Source organism: Nerophis lumbriciformis, linkage group LG29, assembly GCF_033978685.3.
Source record: "Nerophis lumbriciformis linkage group LG29, RoL_Nlum_v2.1, whole genome shotgun sequence".
Lineage (NCBI taxonomy): Eukaryota > Metazoa > Chordata > Actinopteri > Syngnathiformes > Syngnathidae > Nerophis > Nerophis lumbriciformis.
The window spans coordinates 5722175-5743126 of NC_084576.2; the positions used below are offsets into that span (position 1 = coordinate 5722175).

At 44.5% G+C, this 20952-nt stretch overlaps 1 protein-coding gene across 1 annotated transcript in view; it reads right to left on the reverse strand.

Annotated features, from left to right (window-relative positions):
• atrn (attractin) overlaps positions 1-20952 on the reverse strand; it is a 323662-nt gene that overhangs the window by 65827 nt on the left and 236883 nt on the right. The window lies entirely within an intron of this gene.

Sequence of the window (20952 nt, forward strand, 5' to 3'; positions counted from 1 at the left end):
ACTACATGCTTCCATCTGTTGAAAAGCTCTATGGAGATGATGATTTCCTTTTCCAGCATGATCTGGCACCTGCCCACAGTGCCAAAACCACCAGTAACTAGTGTACTGACCATGGCATTACTGTCCTCCATTGGCCTGCCAACTCCCCTGACCTGAACCCCATAGAGAATTTGTGGGGTATTGTGAAGAAAAAGCTGAAAGACACCAGACCCAATAATGCAAATGAGCTAAAGGCCGCTATTGAAGCATCCTGGGCATCCATAACACCTCAGCAATGCCACAGGCTGATTGCCTCCATGCCACGTCGCATTGATGCAGTAATCCGTGCAAAAGGATTCCCAACCAAGTACTGAGTGCATTAATTGACATTTTTAAATATTTGATTTTGTTTTGCTGTTTTAAATCTTTTTTTTTTTTACTGAGAAAACATTCTAATTTTTTGAGATATGATTTTTGAGTTTTCTTAAACTGTATGCCATAATCAGCAATATTAAAATAATAAACGGCTTGCAATATTTCAGTTGATGTGTAATGAATCTAGAATGTATGACATTTTTGTTTTTTTAATTGCATGACAGAAAATAAAGGACTTCTAATTTTCTGAGACAGTCCTGTATATTATTATTTATACACTTATAGTGATCACAGAGACAGGTTGTTTTTGTGTTACTGTATGTATTTGTTTTTCGAATAGGGCCCAGGGGGCGGTAGTGGTGTGACAGACCTCATAGTAAGCACCTGAAATGATTTATTGTCAGTTTAGTTAAGAAACATGTATTAATATTATTAATTCAGCTATTTTATGAACTTATTTATTTAAGCACTAAATGGTAAATGGTAAATGGGTTATTCTTGTATAGCGCTTTTCTACCTTCAAGGTACTCAAAGCGCTCTGACACTATTTCCACATTCACACACACATTCACACACTGATGGCGGGAGCTGCCATGCAAGGCCCTAACCACGACCCATCAGGAGCAAGGGTGAAGTGTCTTGCTCAAGGACACAACAGTTGTGACCAACGTTCCCTCTAAGGTGCGCGCATGCGCAATTGCGCACTGCTCAAGCGTCCTCTGCGCACAGCAAATATATGCCGCGCACCAAATCAAATCCCATCTGAATTCTAAACAAAAATAAACACAATTATTCTATATAATTTTGCAATGCAACTCTGAGTGACAGTGACAACAAGCGGCCCTAACGGTGTTCGTCAACACCGTTCAATTGAACACCATTCAATTATTGTAACGTCTATCGAGATGCTTCGAGGACAGGAATTACAGGTAAAAGCCAGTAAATTAGAATATTTTGAAAAACTTGATTTATTTCAGTAATTGCATTCAAAAGGTGTAACTTGTACATTATATTTATTCATTGCACACAGACTGATGCATTCAAATGTTTATTTCATTTAATTTTGATGATTTGAAGTGGCAACAAATGAAAATCCAAAATTCCGTGTGTCACAAAATTAGAATATTACTTAAGGCTAATACAAAAAAGGGATTTTTAGAAATGTTGGCCAACTGAAAAGTATGAAAATGAAAAATACAATACTCAATACTTGGTTGGAGCTCCTTTTGCCTCAATTACTGCGTTAATGCAGCGTGGCATGGAGTCGATGAGTTTCTGGCACTGCTCAGGTGTTATGAGAGCCCAGGTTGCTCTGATAGTGGCCTTCAACTCTTCTGCGTTTTTGGGTCTGGCATTCTGCATCTTCCTTTTCACAATACCCCACAGATTTTCTATGGGGCTAAGGTCAGGGGAGTTGGCGGGCCAATTTAGAACAGAAATACCATTGTCCGTAAACCAGGCACGGGTAGATTTTGCGCTGTGTGCAGGCGCCAAGTCCTGTTGGAACTTGAAATCTCCGTAGAGCAGGTCAGCAGCAGGAAGCATGAAGTGCTCTAAAACTTGCTGGTAGACGGCTGCGTTGACCCTGGATCTCAGGAAACAGAGTGGACCGACACCAGCAGATGACATGGCACCCCAAACCATCACTGATGGTGGAAACTTTACACTAGACTTCAGGCAACGTGGATCCTGTGCCTCTCCTGTCTTCCTCCAGACTCTGGGACCTCGATTTCCAAAGGAAATGCAAAATTTGCATGGTTGGGTGATGGTTTGGGGTGCCATGTCATCTGCTGGTGTCGGTCCACTCTGTTTCCTGAGATCCAGGGTTAACGCAGCCGTCTACCAGCAAGTTTTAGAGCACTTCATGCTTTCTGCTGCTGACCTGCTCTATGGAGATGGAGATTTCAAGTTCCAACAGGACTTGGCGCCTGCACACAGCGCAAAATCTACCCGTGCCTGGTTTACGGACCATGGTATTTCTGTTCTAAATTGGCCCGCCAACTCCCCTGACCTTAGCCCCATAGAAAATCTGTGGGGTATTGTGAAAAGGAAGATGCAGAATGCCAGACCCAAAAACGCAGAAGAGTTGAAGGCCACTATCAGAGCAACCTGGGCTCTCATAACACCTGAGCAGTGCCAGAAACTCATCGACTCCATGCCACGCCGCATTAACGCAGTAATTGAGGCAAAAGGAGCTCCAACCAAGTATTGAGTATTGTACATGCTCATATTTTTCATTTTCATACTTTTCAGTTGGCCAACATTTCTAAAAATCCCTTTTTTGTATTAGCCTTAAGTAATATTCTAATTTTGTGACACACGGAATTTTGGATTTTCATTTGTTGCCACTTCAAATCATCAAAATTAAATGAAATAAACATTTGAATGCATCAGTCTGTGTGCAATGAATAAATATAATGTACAAGTTACACCTTTTGAATGCAATTACTGAAATAAATCAAGTTTTTCAAAATATTCTAATTTACTGGCTTTTACCTGTATATCGGTCACTTTATTGAGCAAAACTGTTTACATTCGGCCATAACCACACCAAAAACATGAGTAAAAAACTTCTATCTCGAAAAACAAGTCATTTTCTGCCGTACAAACCAGGCCAAAAGCAACTTGTCATCTGTAACCAACACGCATAGCACTAAGCCACTGGTGCGTTTATGGCCACACAAAAAGTCGGACAACTCAAACACCACACAAAGTTACACTATGACTCCTCAGTCATACGTGTGCTTATTCTACTGTCATTTATTATTAATGTTAATTTATTGATATTAATCATGGAATGCTGTTACTAGAGAAAGTTACAGGAATGCACACTTCATCCTATGCTTACATTTCATTGTGCAACATGAGGATGTTTAAGGGCAACTAAATGTGATCTCTGAAAGGGGTACGAATGATTTCCAAAGCAGGACCCCCACCCAGACATATTGTACAGTACTAATCCATAGCTTATGGAAAAACAAGATTTCTTTTATTTTCATTACAAGTGGGCCAAATCACTAATATTACAAAATAATCTCATGAAAATGACTCCTGTCATTTGAGTGTTATTATAAAAGATTGGTTTGAGACAGGTGTGCTGCTGGTATTGCCACGTGTGATGTTGCTCACATGTGCCCCACTGAATGCTCAGGGAGTTTTTGTGTTTACTCAGACACATGAACAATTAGAGGGAACATTGGTTGTGACGAAGTTGGTAGAAGGTGGGGATCGAACCAGGAACCCTCAGGTTGCTTGCACAGCCACTCTCCCAACTGTGCCACGCCGTCCCCCGAATTAAATAAATTGTAAATAATTGTATGTAAAAGAAAACTGTAATGGCCATAGGGGTCCGTCGAGGGTATATATATAATAAATAACTTGTGCTCAGCTGGGAAAATAAATATATATATATATATACTTATTATGTCATCCATTTACTTATTATGAACTGTTACAGGCGTATTCTATAAATCATGCTAATATTAAAAATGTAACTTAATAATATGTGGGGATATAAAAGGCATCCGGTGCTATCAGACCGGGCGGAAGCGAAAATTGACGTCACAAACCACCTAGGAGCACCTGTCAGACCCAGCGTTTTTGCTACGGAGCCACTTCATGGAAGAATCCTCATTTTTGCCCTCTTTGTGGACTTTCCATTGGCCTGCGGAGAACCGGGACAACAGAGACTTTTTCCAGGAGGACTTTGAGTTTGATGCGCAGACGCGGTACCGGGAGTACGCTGCTGCGGCTTCCAAACATTTTATCGCTTGCCCGTACGTACATGCCGCTATGTGCATGTCACGTACGTAACTTTGGGGGAATATACGTGTTATATGAACTTTGGGGTGGTGAACGGTACACTTTGGGCTGTGGGATTGAGTGTTTTGTGCGGGTGTTTGATTTGTATTGGCGTGTTATATGGACGGGAGGGGGGATGTGTTTGTTATGCGGGATTAATTTGTGGCATATTAAATATAAGCCTGGTTGTGTTGTGGCTAATAGTTATACATGTCTTGTGTTTATTTACTGTATTAATCATTCCCAGCTGAATATCAGGTCCCACCCGTGACTCCTTAATTTGCGTAGTGGCAAAGACACCCGGAGAACTTGGTTACACTTTGTTACAGAGTGGTGGCCCGTATGGGGGAGCGGGGCTTAGTGTATCATTGATATCAGCAACTTTTAGTTTCGTTGTTTTTTGCGAAGCACGTTAAGGGGAATAAGTAGTATATAAACATTATTTGTCTTGTTAAAATATAAATGTATATTGGGTTCACTTTTTTCCCTAAATAGTCAGCATTGTGGCACACATACTCCTATTGTGTCACCACTTTTCTACATTTTTGATATATATATATACACATACATTTTCTGGTACATAAATACATACCATTTTTATACATTTACACATATAGACACTAATAAATACGACAGGTAATAATACTTACACATAATTAGTTTAATTGAGGGCTTCACGGTGGCAGAGGGGTTAGTGCATCTGCCTCACAATACGAAGGTCCTGAGTAGTCTTGGGTTCAATCCCGGGCTCGGGATCTTTCTGTGTGGAGTTTGCATGTCCTCCCCGTGACTGCGTGGGTTCCCTCCGGGTACTCCGGCTTCCTCCCACCCCCAAAGACATGCACCTGGGGATAAGTTGATTGGCAACACTAAATTGGCCCTAGTGTGTGGATGTGAGTGTGAATGTTGTCTGTCTATCTGCGTTGGCCCTGCGATGAGGTGGCGACTTGTCCAGGGTGTACCCCGCCTTCCGCCCGATTGTAGCTGAGATAGGCTCCAGCGCCCCCCGCGACCCCAAAAGGGAATAAGCGGTAGAAAATGGATGGATGGATAGTTTAATTGGAGCAATGTCGACCAGCAGCCACTACCTCATGGAGGAAGAGGACAGACAGGACTTTGCTGATGCAGCCCAAGACCCAACTCCACCCCTTGACCCTTTCCGCCCTGTCACCAGTAGGCCCAATCAAAATGATGTTGCTGAGCTGACTAACTTGCTGGACTCTATGTATTTAGAACAGTCCAGACAAGATGCGGCAGCAGAGGAAGAGGACGGGGTGGAACCAGAAGCCGTCTTGGAGCAACTTCTGACGCTTCAACAACGAATGGACATTCTGGAGAACCGACTCACAGAAGTGGTCGACAGCACCCTTAACCGGGAGGATAGACTTAGGGCAGCGATGGAGGTCATGGCTGGAGAGATGAAAGCATATGTGGACACGAAGGTGCAGAATTTCGACCAAGCTGTCGTAGCATGTCTGCGTCGAAGAGATGAAAGGTGGGGAGAGGAATTAAAAAATACCCTTGCTAAAACCCGAAGGTTTTGGCGACCAGCTAGCTTCTCCACTCCTGCAGCCACTATACCAGTCAGCCCCCACCCACCTGTCATAGACATCACCTTCCCTATCACACCTGCTGTCACCGCCATCGCACCTGCTGTCACCGCCATCGCACCTGCTGTTACCGCCATTACACCTGCTGTCACGGCCAGACCACCCATCAGGATGAAATTTCCCCAGTTTGGAGATTCCAGAGGCTTGCCGCTGCTATGGGCGAACAATCCCTCCTGGTGGTCCCTATTTGCATGCGCGGCTCTAGGGGAGATGGAGTCCTGGACTCCGGATGCACTTACTCGCTGATGAGTCATACGTTGTGGAAGGCTGTGAGGAAGTGCGGCAAGGTTCTGGAGCCAGCGGAATTCCAAAGTTTGTCATGGCAAATGGACAAGTAAACCAGGCAGTTGGAAAAGCCACCATGCTCCTCAATCTACATGATTGTCACAGCACCCTACAGGTTCATGTAATGGCTGATGGCCACTTTTGTGTGCCTTTGTTGTTAGGTCTCGACTTCATGACCACATCACAAATGGTAATCAAACCTCATCTCAGGAGGTATGTCATGCCCGAAGGGAGAGAATTCAAATTTCTCCCCAAAGGCAGAGAAATGCTTCGCTGGACTCACCCTGGTCCCTCCATTATTTTTTACATGGCCATAAATGAGGAACCCCAAGTTAATCAGTCTGCCATCCCCCTCCTCGAATCCCAACCTAAGGTGGTGCGACCACTGCTGCAGAAGTGGCCAACTGTTTGGACTGAGACTACTGGACCCACCAGGGTAATTAAACATCAAATCACCACCATGGATGAGATGCCTGTTAGAAAGCGAGCTTACAGAGTGTCCAGTCAAAAACAAGAAATAATCGAAGACCAAATCAAAAAAATGATCAGCAATGGAGTGATAGAGCCATCAACATCTCCATGGGCCTCTCCTGTTGTTCTGACACCCATGAAGGACGGAACACCCCGATTCTGTGTGGACTACAAGGGCTTGAACGCCAAAACCCAACATGACGCCTATCCCATGCCTCTTATACATGAGATCCTGGAGTCGTTGCAAGGTGCAAAATATTTCAGCTACCTTGACCTTCAGAGTGGCTACTGGCAGGTTGCCATGGATGAGGATAGCAAGCCAAAGACTGCCATGATCACACATCTAGGCTTATACCAATTTAAAGTCATGCCGTTTGGACTGCGCAATGCTTGGGCGACCTTCCAGCGCTTAATGGAGACAGTGCTGGGTGATCTTAGGGGAAGAATCGGTTTTGTGTACATTGATGACATCATTGTGTTTTCGTAAACAGAAGAACAACACCTGCTTGACCTTGAAGTGGTGTTTGCAAAATTACAGCAAGCAAACCTTACTCTCAACATCAAGAAATGTCACTTGCTTCAAGATCAGCTCACCTTCCTTGGACACCTAATATCAGGCAAAGGAGTGGAAGTAGATCCAGAAAAAATATCAGCAATAACTGCATATCCCCCTCCCACAGACCTGAAGAGTCTTCAGAGGTTTCTTGGTATGGTCGGCTGGTACCACAAGTTCATCCCCAGGCTGGCCAACATTACCTCTCCCCTAAACCAACTAAAGAAGAAGGATGTTCCCTGGGAGTGGAGTCCTACCTGCCAGGCAGCCTTCGACCAACTCAAATCCCTTTTGCAGTCACCACCAGTGCTTGCTCAGCCCCATCCACAAATCAGTTTCCGGGTTCACTGTGATGCCAGTGACTTGGGCCTCGATGCGGTCCTGATGCAACGCCTTGAAGGTGAAGAACGGCCAATTGCCTTTTCCTCCAGAGCCATACTTGCCAACCCTCCCGAATTTTCAGGGAGACTCCCGAAATTCAGCGCCTCTCCCGAAAACCTCCCGGGACAAATATTCTCCCGAGAATCTCCCGATTTTCAGCCGGAGCTGGAGGCCACGCCCCCTCCAGCTCCATGCGGACCTGAGTGAGGACAGCCTTTTTTCAAGACAGGAGGACAACAGGGTGACAAGAACTAAATCATCCATACTAGAGATAAATTGTATTATTATGTTTATCTTACCTAAAAATAAATATATTTACTAATCAAAAAAAACAAAAACGAAATAAATTTTTACTATATTTTGCTAAAAACATCAAAATTAATTGTATTTCTATTTGTATTTTTTTCTGACTCCTTATTACATCCAGCCATAGAATTATACATTAAAATAAACATATTTGAAATAATACATTTTAAATGATCACAATTCACTTAAAATGACCATATTTAATTATTAAAATAATTGCTTGTTTTTTTAACAACTTTAGCATTTTATTCATTACATTTTGAAACTCTCAGAAGCCAAGTTATGTTATATTCCTTAAGATTTATTTATTCAAGTTTGAAGTATCAATTATCTAAACACAGTTTTGTTTGCATATTTTCAGGATGTAGATATATATATATATATATATATATATATATATATATATATATATATATATATATATATATATGTATGTGTGGGAAAAAATCACAAGACTATTTCATCTCTACAGGCCTGTTTCATGAGGGGGGGTACCCTCAATCGTCAGGAGATTTTAATGGGAGCATTCGCATACCATGGTTTATATAGGGCACAGAGTGGGTGGGTACAGGCTTGTCTAGGGGCGTGGTGATTGGCTCATGTGTTACCTAGGAGGTGTTTCCGTCTATGGCGGCATGCTGTTACAATTTCGCTGCGCTTGTTGAGGGATGACAGGTCTGGACGGTAAATAATAAACAGTTTCTCTTTCAAGCATAGGTTGCATCTTTTATTACCACTATTGTAAGGTGTGCTGGATGCAAGAATTTGCCATGTTATTGAATATTCAACATTATTGTCTTTGAGGTCCCAAATGTGTTTGCTGAGTTCTGTGGTATTTCGCAGGTTTTTGTTCCTGAAAGAAGCCTTGTGATTGTTCCATCTGGTTTTGAATTCTCCCTCGGTTAATCCTACATATGTGTCGGATGTGTTAATGTCCTTGCGTATTACCTTAGATTGGTAGACAACTGATGTTTGTAAGCACCCCCCGTTGAGAGGGCAATCAGGTTTCTTTCGACAATTACATCCTTTGTTGGTTTTGGAGTCGTTCTGTCTGAGGGCCGACGGCTCATTTGCAATTGTTTTGTTGTGGTTTGAGATGATTTGTCGTATATTGTTCATGCAGCTGTAGCTCAATTTAATGTTGTTCTTGTTGAATACTTTTCTTAGGATGTTGTCTTTGGGAAAGGGTTTGTCAATCAGATTGAGGAATTTGTGTCCAATGTTCGTTGAGACGTTTTTGCTGTATGGGGGGTTGTACCAGATGATGTCGTTCCGTTTTCTGTTCTTTTTTGGCTGGTTTCCTGGCGTGGGTTCATAGGTGAGGGTGAAATTGTATCCGCTTTCATCAAGGGCTTTTTGGTACGGGGGGGTTGCTTGGTCAAATTCAGCTTTGCTAGATGACAGCATCGATAGCCTTTTATTGATTCCGGTAGGTATTCTTTTCGTGGTGGCGGGTGGGTGGTTGCTGTCATGGTGCACGTATTGGAGTGTTGTGTTGGGTTTCGTGAATGGTTGGTAGCTGTTATTTCTCAGGTTGAAAGTGACGTCAAGGAAGTTGACGGTTTGCTTGTTGGCTTCAATCGTGATCCGATATATATATATATATATATATATATATACATATATATATGTATGAAATACTTGACTTGGTGAATTCTAGCTGTCAATATACTCCTCCCCTCTTAACCACGCCCCCAAACACTCCCCGCCCCACCCCTGACCACGCCCCCCTCCCCCCACCTCCCGAAATCTTAGGTTTCAAGGTTGGCAAGTATGTCCAGAGCGCTCCAAGGAGCTGAAGTCCGCTACTCCACTGCCGAAAAAGAGTGCTTGGCTGTGGTGTGGGCAGTTGAGAAGTGGAGACATTTCCTCGAGGGAACGAAGTTTGATGTCTGCACGGACCACAGTGCTCTTGCCTGGGAATTTAACTGCCTTAAATCTTCGTCCCGACTTACACGGTGGACGCTGAGACTCCAGGGATTCACATTCAGAGTCCATTACAAAAAGGGCTGCTGCAATGTGGTACCGGATGCACTGTCACGGGAACCCCAATCACCAGAAGGGAAGATTTGCCTCGTTGTCCCAAAAACATACTGGTCAGATCTACCCAGCACACTGCAAGATCTTTCTGAGGCTCAAAAAACTGATACAACATGTCTGGAATTTGGACCCTCTGTTGACCAACCTACGCCTGACCGGATAAACTATCAACTTCAGCAAGGGGTGTGGTACCGGGGAGTACCATCTAAGTATGGCGGCTTTAATTACCAGCTGGTAGTGCCATTTGCTCTGGTGCCACAGTTCCTGGCCTACTTCCATGACAGTCCGTTCGGAGGACATCTGGGGAGAATGAAGACGCTCCTGAAGATCTGGAAGTAGCTTGGTGGCTGACAGTAAGGAAAGACGTCTGGAGTCACGTCCAAGCATGCATGACGTGTCAAAAATACAAAACCCCCAACGTCAAGCCAGCTGGGCAACTCCAGTCCTCTACCGTCAACGCCCCAGGAGAGATGCTGGGAGTGGACTTCATGGGACCTTTTCCCCTCAGTAAGGCCCGGAAATCTGTGCTGATGGTGGTGGTGGACTACTACTCCAAGTGGGTGGAGCTTTTTTGCCCTGAAAGACGCCAAAACCCCCAAAGTCTGGCAAATCCTTAAAGATGACATTTTCACTCGCTGGGGAGTTCCCACATATCTTGTGTCTGACCGAGGGCCACAGTTCAAAAGCCTGTGCGAATCCTGGGGGGTAACCCATAAATTAACCACAGCTTACCACCCACAAACCAACATGACAGAACGAGTCAATCGCACCCTCAAGACCATGATTTCAGCCTTTGTAGGGAACCATCATCAGAACTGGGATAAGTGGCTGCCTGAATTCCGGTTTGCCCTTAACACCGCTGTCCAAGTGACGACCGGTTCAACCCCTGCCAGGTTGACTCTCGGGCGGGATTTGATGGGACCCCTGGAATGACTGGTGCACAAAGCTCCACCACCACACACATCTGCATATACTGTAACACCATACTTACACACACACACCTAAAGGAGGAAGTGGAGAGACATGTAGACGCGTCCAAAGCTCGACAAGCCAGATATTATAATGCATGACACAAAGATGTATACTTTGTAGTTGGGGATCTGGTCTGGATTAGGGCGCACCCACTTTCCATAGCTTCAAGTAAATTCTCTGCCAAACTTTCACCCAAATGGTTAGGGCCTGTGCGGGTAGAGAAGAAGTTAGGTCCTGTAAATTACAGTATTCGTTGGTTGACTGATAAGTCTAAGGTGGATACTATTAATGTGGTAAACATGAAACCCTATTATGGTCCCCATAAGCCGCTGGCTGGCTGGAGGGGGGGGTGTAATGGCCATAGGGGTCCATCGAGGGTATATATATAATAAATATTGCCAGTCACAATTAACTTGTGCTCAACTGGGAAAATAAATATATATATATACTTATTATGTCATCCATTTACTTATTATGAACTGTTACAGGCGTATTCTATAAATCATGCTAATATTAAAAATGTAACTTAATAATATGAGGGGATATAAAAGGCATCCGGTGCTATCAGACCGAGCGGAAGCGAAAATTGACGTCACAAACCACCTAGGAGCACCTGTCAGACCCAGCGTTTTTGCTACGGAGCCACTTCATGGAAGAATCCTCATTTTTGCCCTTTTTTGTGGACTTTCCATTGGCCTGTGGAGAACTGGGACAACAGAGACTTTTTCCAGGAGGACTTTGAGTTTGATGCGCAGACGCGGTACCGGGAGTACGCTGCTGCGGCTTCCAAACATTTTATCGCTTGCCCGTACGTGCATGCCGCTATGTGCATGTCACGTACATAACTTTGGGGAAATATATGTGTCAAATGAACTTTGGGGAGGTGAACGGTACTTTGGGCTGTGGGATTGAGTGTTTTGTGCGGGTGTTTGATTTGTATTGGCGGGTTATATGGACGGGAGGGGAGAGGTGTTTGTTATGCGGGATTAATTTGTGGCATATTAAATATAAGCCTGGTTGTGCTGTGGCTAATAGTTATACATGTCTTGTGTTTATTTACTGTATTAATAATTCCCAGCTGAATATCAGGTCCCACCCGTGACTCCTTAATTTGCGTAGTGGCAAAGACACCCGGAGAACTTGGGTGCGTTTGTTACAAAAAAAATTAGCATTTATTTATGAGACCCTTCCTATGTAATATATATAAGTAGTACTTATTTTTCTAATCAGCCTGACCTAACCCTAAGGTTTGTATGTTAAATAATCTTTGTGCTTAACACATGGTTTAATATCATTTGACAAGATCGTAAACTAAGTAGTTTAGATATAATTATTGAATATGATTATAATCAGTGCCCTTATGTGGGCTCTGTACCGAGGATGTCGTTGTGGCTTGTGCAGCCCTTTGAGACACTTGTGATTTAGGGCTATATAAATAAACATTGATTGATTGATTGATTGATTTGATTGAGTGTTAACATTTGAGTGGGACCCGGACCCCTCAGCACTGGTCCAGGTCCATCCATCCATCCATCTTCTTCCGCTTATCCGAGGTCGGGTCGCGGGGGCAGCAGCCTAAGCAGGGAAGCCCAGACTTCCCTCTCCCCAGTCACTTCGTCCAGCTCCTCCCGGGGGATCCCGAGGCGTTCCCAGGCCAGCCGGGAGACATAGTCTTCCCAACGTGTCCTGGGTCTTCCTCGTGGCCTCCTACCGGTCGGACATGCCCTAAACACCTCCTTAGGGAGGCGCTCGGGTGGCATCCTGACCAGATTCCCGAACCACCTCATCTGGCTCCTCTCGATGTGGAGGAGCAGCGGCTTTACTTTGAGCTCCCCCCGAATGACAGAGCTTCTCACCCTATCTCTAAGGGAGAGCCCCGCCACCCGGCGGAGGAAACTCATTTCGGCCGCTTGTACCCGTGATCTTGTCCTTTCGGTCATAACCCAAAGCTCATGACCATAGGTGAGGATGGGAACGTAGATCGACCGGTAAATTGAGAGCTTTGCCTTCCGGCTCAGCTCCTTCTTCACCACAACGGATCGATACAGCGTCCGCATTACTGAAGACGCCGCACCGATCCGCCTGTCGATCTCACGATCCACTCTTCCCTCACTCGTGAACAAGACTCCGAGGTACTTGAACTCCTCCACTTGGGGCAAGATCTCCTCCCCAACCCGGAGATGGCACTCCACCCTTTTCCGGGCGAGAACCATGGACTCGGACTTGGAGGTGCTGATTCTCATCCCAGTCGCTTCACACTCAGCTGCGAACCGATCCAGTGAGAGCTGAAGATCCTGGCCAGATGAAGCCATCAGGACCAAATCATCTGCAAAAAGCAGAGACCTAATCCTGCAGCCACCAAACCGGATCCCCTCAACGCCTTGACTGCGCCTAGAAATTCTGTCCAGGTCAAAAAGGCTAAACCTGTGTTCTATAGTATTGTCCCCTGACAAGATAAAACAAAATGCTTGCTGAAATAAAACTTTTGAGGCATACGAAAGAAAAGTGTCCTCTTGCACCAGCTGGCAGCACATCAAGCATGTTGGGTCCATTACTGAAAAACCAATAGAGTTCTAGTGTAGACGTCATCCTCCCTTGTCGTCGTGTTTTTATTTCCGCAAACAATGCCGCTAGGAAAAAAAGCCGCCTCGTGTTGAACGGCAGAGAAAACCTTGGAAAGCCAAACAAACAATGAATGGAGAGCTTCTTGTTAAATGTCATCTCACTCTACGGATAGACACGCACGCGGACGGACACACATACGCTTTACATGATGGGTTGCTCACACCCAAAAATTCAACACGGAAGTCTCCAGTGAGGAATCCAAAGAAGACATCAATTAATGTTTACAGTCTATTCCACTAATCCCTATTAATGGCTACACAACTGCTCCGGTTTGCCAACTTGCAAACAACCTTCCGTTCAGTTGCATCAGCCCAGGTCGTGAGTGACTGGAAGAAAACGATTGAGAGAGAAGTCATTTGGCGCCACCTGCTAGTTTGTGTCATAGCTGTCGACATCTGTATCTGGAAATACGTTAATAGAGCAAAATGAGAAATCGTCACCATTTATTTTGAAGGACGTGTGTTGCAGAGACCGGGTGAACCGGAAGCTATGTCAGCAGTGCCAGAGGGGTTTTCTTTTTAATGGCAGGTAAAAATATGGGGACAAAAAATAAGGGAACCGGGTGTTGCCAGTAAAAAACTTTGATTCATTTGTTAAGAGACGTTTCAAGGAAAATAGTGAGCTATCTAAGCTCTACCGAATGGGAATCTTACCACTTAATAACGATTCTGAAATACATTATGGCAAAAAAATCAAATCAAATCAACTTTATTTATAGAGCACATTTAAAATTTACCACAGGGGTAGCCAAAGTGCTGTACAATGAGCAGGTTAAAAGATAAAACGAGTACCGAGCAAACACAACACAACACAAACAGAACACGATAAAAAATAAATAATTAAAATAGAATTAATAAAAACATAAAAACATAAAAACAGGATCACAGCAGGTGTATTATGGGGCGCCATTGCAGGATGGATATCACTCAGTGTTAAAAGCCATGGAATAAAAGTATGTTTTTAAGAGAGATTTAAAAACAGGAAGAGAGGAGGCTTGTCTAACACTCAGGGGTAGGTCGTTCCAGAGCTTGGGAGCAGCAACGGCGAAAGCTCTGTCACCTCTAAGCTTCAGCCTTGTGTCAGGGACCGTCAACAGCAGCTGATCGGCTGATCTTAAGGATCGGGTGGGGCAGTAAGGCTGAAGGAGGTCGGAGAGATAGGTTGGCGCGAGGTTGTTTAGACATTTAAAAACAAATAAAAGGAGTTTAAAATGTATTCGGTAACGCACAGGGAGCCAGTGAAGGGACGCTAAAATAGGGGTGATGTGCTCACGTCTGCGGGTCTGTGTTAGCAGACGAGCAGCAGAGTTCTGCACGAGCTGCAGGCGGGCGAGGGAGGCCTGGCTAATGCCAACATGCAGGGCATTACAATAATCAAGACGAGTCGAGATAAAAGCGTGGATTAATTTCTCAAGATCATGTCTTGATAGAAGCGGTTTCACTTTCGCTATTTGGCGTAATTGATAAAAGCTTTTTTGAACGACGCTGCTGATTTGTTTTTCGAATTTAAAATCTGAGTCAAACTTTACCCCCAGGTTTGTGACAGAGTCGCTGAGATACGGGGTCAGAGTGCCGAGGTCAACGTTGGGGGAGGGAGAGCGACTTGGACCGAACAACATAACTTCTGTTTTATCTTCATTTAGGCTCAGGAAGTTAGCTGAAAGCCAGACTTTGATGTCGTGCAGGCAGTAAATAAGACGTTGAACCGTGTTATTTTGTGCCATGGGAAAATAAATCTGGCAATCATCGGCATAAAAATGAAATGCAATACTGTACTTCCTAAAAATAGAACCAAGGGGGAGAAGGTAAAGCGCAAATAAAATTGGGGCAAGGATTGAGCCCTGGGGGACCCCATGTGGTAAAGGAGCTGTGGACGACATAAAACTGTCTACTTTTACACAAAAACTCCTGTCGGTTAGGTACGACCGGAACCAGTTGAGGGCGGCGCCCTTAATGCCCACACAGTTCTCAAGACGAGTGATTAAGGTGGCGTGGTCGACGGTGTCGAACGCAGCAGACAGATCTAAAAGCACCAGGACTACATATTTACCAGAATCAGTGGACAGGAGGATATCGTTAAAAACTTTTAGAAGCGCTGACTCTGTGCTGTGGAGGGCTTTAAAACCGGACTGGAACAGCTCAGTGATACCATTATCCTCTAAGAAGGGCAACAACTGACTGTAGACAACCTTCTCTAATATTTTGGAAATGTATGGAAGATTAGAGATAGGTCTGAAGTTAGAGAGGAGAGAGGGGTCGAGGCTGGGTTTTTTAAGTAGAGGTCGTACCACTGCATGTTTAAACTCTACTGGAACTATTCCAGAAGAGAGGCTACTATTGATAATGTTAAGGACACTTGATCCAATAGTAGCAAGTACCTCCTTAAACAGGCGAGGTGGGAGGGCATCTGCAGGAGAACCAGAGGGCTTCATATGACTAACTGTGTCACTTAAAAAAGAAAAGGACACCGGCTCAAACTGATGGAAAACAGAAGAGAAATGCAGGGGAACAGAAGGGTCATATGAAGGCTGAGATAGACTGGCTCTAGTTGACACAATTTTGTCAGTGAAAAAATGGAGACAATTTTCACAGAATTCAAAAGAAGCATCAAAACCAGCAGATTTGGGAGCATCAATGACAGTGTTAATAGTTTTAAACAGAACTCTGGGGTTGTTACAGTTAGAAGATATAATCTGAGATAGATATATATTCATTTCTGCTTTTACAGTCATCTGAAAGGAAAACAGGCTTTCTTTAAAAATGGCAAAGGACACATGCAGCCTGTCTTTTTTCCATTTTCTCTAAAAGTACAAAGACATGAAGGGAATTTGTTTCTGTTTAGTTTTAGTTCAGTAAGGGCCACGACCTTACATACTTGTTGTCTGGACTGTGTCTCGTCTGACTCACCCCTGATTTCCACTGAATCCAAAACGGCCACGGACCAGCCTTGAAGACGGAGTATTCTATTTTGAACATAAACCGGATACTTTATTTTGTGTTTGCACATGACTTCCTGTCCAACACTAGCAGGTTTTAGCGAAATTGAACGGACTTGTCCAGGGTGTACACCGCCTTCCGCCCGATTGTAACTGAGATAGGCTCCAGCGCCCCCCCGCCACCCCGAAGGGAATAAGCGGTAGAAAATGGATGGATGGATGAACGGACTTGTCACGGAGACCAGCAAAAACCGAAGCTCTGCGTATATTTTGCACTGGAATGACGTTCCGCGGGCGGTGGAAAATGACACATTGACTTTCATCTCCGTAATATCGCTAAAATTCGTTCTATTTTATCCACTAGCGACGCTGAGATCATTATTCATGCGTTCGTTACGTCTCGTCTCGACTACTGTAACGTATTATTTTCGGGTCTCCCTATGTCTAGCATTAAAAAATTACAGTTGGTACAAAATGCAGCTGCTAGACTTTTGACAAGAACAAGAAAGTTTGATCATATTACGCCTATACTGGCTCACCTGCACTGGCTTCCTGTGCACTTAAGAAGTGACTTTAAGGTTTTACTACTTACGTATAAAATACTACACGGTCTAGCTCCGTCCTATCTTGTCGATTGCATTGTACCATATGTACCGGCAAGAAATCTGCGTTCAAAGAACTCCGGCTTATTTGTGATTCCCAGAGCCCAAAAAAAGTCTGCGGGCTATAGAGCGTTTTCTATTCGGGCTCCAGTACTATGGAATGCCCTCCCGGTAACAATTAGAGATGCTACCTCAGTAGAAGCAATTAACTCCCATCTTAAAACTCATTTGTATACTCTAGCCTTTAAATAGCCCCCCTGTTAGACCAGTTGATCTGCCGTTTCTTTTCTTTTCTCCTCTGCTCCCCTTTTCCTTGGGGGGGGGGCACAGGTCCGGTGGCCATGGATGAAGTGCTGGCTGTCCAGAGTCGGGACCCGGGGTGGACCGCTCGCCTGTGCATCGGCTGGGAACATCTCTACGCTGCTGACCCGTCTCCGCTCGGGATGGTGTCCTGCTGGCCCCACTATGGACTGGACTCTTACTATTATGTTGGATCCACTATGGACTGGACTCTCACAATATTATGTCAGACCCACTCGACATCCATTGCTTTCGGTCTCCCCTAGAGGGGGGGGGGTAACCCACATATGCGGTCCTCTCCAAGGTTTCTCATAGTCATTCACATCGACGTCCCACTGGGGTGAGTTTTTCCTTGCCCGTATGTGGGCTATACCGAGGATGTCGTTGTGGCTTGTGCAGCCCTTTGAGACACTTGTGATTTAGGGCTATATAAATAAAGATTGATTGATTGACTTGAGTTGAAACGTAAAGACGATGAAACGGGCGTTCCGCATTCAGTGGAAAGTCAGGGTTATTGTTCATCTTCGCGCCAACTGCTTTCAAGCAGACCGCTTCCTGTACTTTACTTGAAAGTGTAGTGCGGGAAATTGGTAGGCGGCGATGCCGAACAGCAGCTGCAACGTCTTTTTTTGGATTTTTAATGAAATCTTTATTTATATCGCACTATTAACAACAAAACTGTCTCCAGAGTGCTGCACATAAAAAAAAAAGTAACAAGAAAAGTAATCAAATTACCAGCATTTAAAATGAAACAAGTAAACAAACAAAAAAATAATAGTAATAAAATAAAACAATAAAAAACTAATCAATATAATAGAATAAAACAATAAAAGACACAGATGACTCACGCCGATTTAAAAGCCAGAGAATAAAAAGTGGGTTTTAAAGACGAGACTTCAAACAATGATGATAGTCACACGGCTGACATTGCTTTTTCTACTTCCTGGTTGCACGCAGTTGTTGATGCGATCACGTGGGCTCTGCACGGCGGACAATTTCTGTAACGGAACCTGGAATGGACTGCTTATATCGAAGGCTAACATCGGACATGTTTTTATGTATTCTAAATTTTATTTTTTTTGTGTGGGATCAGACCAATGTCAATATCAGATCGGGATGCCCTTACTTTTGGGATAAAAGATGTGTTACGCTAATGAATGTTGCTGAGCGGACCGTAAGTATAAGATAATTTTTATTCATCCATCCATCCATCTTCTTCCGCTTATCCGAGGTCGGGTCGCGGGGGCAGCAGCCTAAGCAGGGAAGCCCAGACTTCCCTCTCCCCAGCCACTTCGTCCAGCTCCTCCTGGGGAATCCCGAGGCGTTCCCAGGCCAGCCGGGAGACATACCGTATTTTCCGCACCATTAGCCGCACCTAAAAACCACAAATTTACTCAAAAGCTGACAGTGCGGCTTTTAACCCGGTGCGCTTTATATATGGATAAATATTAAGATTCATTTTCATAAAGTTTAGGTCTCGCAACTTCGGTAAACAGCCGCCATCTTTTTTCCCGGTAGAACAGGAAGCGCTTCTTCTTCTACGCAAGCAACCGCCAAGGTAAGCACCCGCCCCCATAGAACAGGAAGCGCTTCTTCTTCTACTGTAAGCAACCACCCGCCCCCGGAAGAAGAAGAAGCGCGCGGATTTTCGTTTCATTTCCTTTGTGTGTTTACATCTGTAAAGACCAGACCACAAAATGGCTCCTACTAAGCGACACGCGTATAACGCAGAATTTAAACTTAAGGCAATAAGTCATGCCGAAGAACACGGAAATAGAGCAGCAGCAAGAGAATATAACATAAATGAATCAATGGTGCGTAGGTGGAGGAAGCAAGAAGATGACCTGCGCCAGGTAAAGAAGACAAAACAGAGTTTCCGAGGGAACAAAGCAAGATGGCAACTGTTGGAGGACAAACTCGAACAGTGGGTTGTTGAGCAGAGAGCAGCAAGCAGAAGTGTCAGCACCATCACTATTCGAATGAAGGCAACAACGCTAGCAAGCGAACTTCACCTGGATGATTTTAAAGGTGGTGCTTCTTGGTGTTTCCGGTTCATGAAAAGACGCTTATAGACTACGGTGTCGTCACGGACTACAAAGGCGGACTCGCACAATTTTTCAGGATTTATAGAGATCCCAAATACAGATCAGCAGGTACCAGAAGGTAAGAAAAGTTGTGTTTGCATAATATTGCGAAACAAAGTGCCAGATAATATGTCTTACCTTATACACACACTTTTCAATTCGGACACCGAAGACGAAGAATTCGAAGGATTTACGAATGAAGAATAACTTCAGAAAGTGAGCGCTATGTTTATTTTGTGTGTTGTGACATTAACGTTCGAGCAACATTATGTTGCTATTGCTCTGCACTATTTTGAATTTTACTATGTTTGTGATTGCACATTTGCGTACATTTTGGGACAGAGTTGTTAGAACGCTGGTTTTTAATATATTATTAAAGTTTGACTGACCTATCTGACTGTTTTTTTGACATTCCCTTTAGCGCAGCGTAGGCGCGGCTTATAGTCCGGGGCGGCTTATAGGTGGACAAAGTTTTGAAATATGCCATTCATTGAAGGTGCGGCTAATAACCCGGGGCGGCTTATAGTGCGGAAAATACGGTAGTCTTCCCAACGTGTCCTGGGTCTTCCTCGAGGCCTCCTACAGGTCGGACGTGCCCTAAACACCTCCCTTGGGAGGCGTTCGGGTGGCATCATGACCAGATGCCCGAACCACCTCATCTGGCTCCTCTCGATGTGGAGGAGCAACGGCTTTACTTTGAGTTCCTCCCGGATGGCAGAGCTTCTCACCCTATCTCTAAGCAAGAGCCCTGCCGCCCGGCGGAGGAAACTAATTTCGGCCGCTTGTACCCGTGATCTTGTCCTTTTGGTCATAACCCAAAGCTCATGACCATAGGTGAGGATGGGAACGTAGATCGACCGGTAAATTGAGAGCTTTGCCTTCCGGCTCAGCTCCTTCTTCACCACAACGGATCTATACAGCGTCCGCATTACTGAAGACGCCGCACCGATCCGCCTGTCGATCTCACGATCCACTCTTCCCTCACTCGTGAACAAGACTCCTAGGTACTTCAACTCCTCCACTTGGGGCAGGGTCTCCTCCCCAACCCGGAGATGGCACTCCACCCTTTTCCGGGCAAGAACCATGAACTCGGTGCTGATTCTCATCCCTACGCACCGATCCAGTGAGAGCTGAAGATCCTGGCCCGATGAAACCATCAGGACCACATCATCTGCAAAAAGCAGAGACCTAATCCTGCAGCCACCAAACCGGATCCCCTCAATGCCCTGACTGCACCTAGAAATTCTGTCATTTGCAGCAAGGGTTGGACTCCACCATGGACTCCACCAACTCTCATGAATTTCTATTCATGAGAGTTAAAATATAGGAAGGAAGGAAAGAAGATGAGTTTCCTGAAGTGTTGACGAGTAGGAGCCAAAGTCACATTGGAATCCCTTCAGAATAAATGTGTAATCCTTTTGTGGCGTCTTAAATTTACATCACCCAATCAGGAGGTAGTTTGCTGACAAATTACAAAAGACTAAATGGTCAACGCCAAATTTTTACCAGATGAGGTGTGCTTTTGTTGTCACGGTGAAATTATTACACAAAAGGCTGATATTTATCCCGCTGAACTTAATACGGATTGAAATAAGACGTCAGAGTGCCAAGGTTAGAACAATGGCGGCAACTT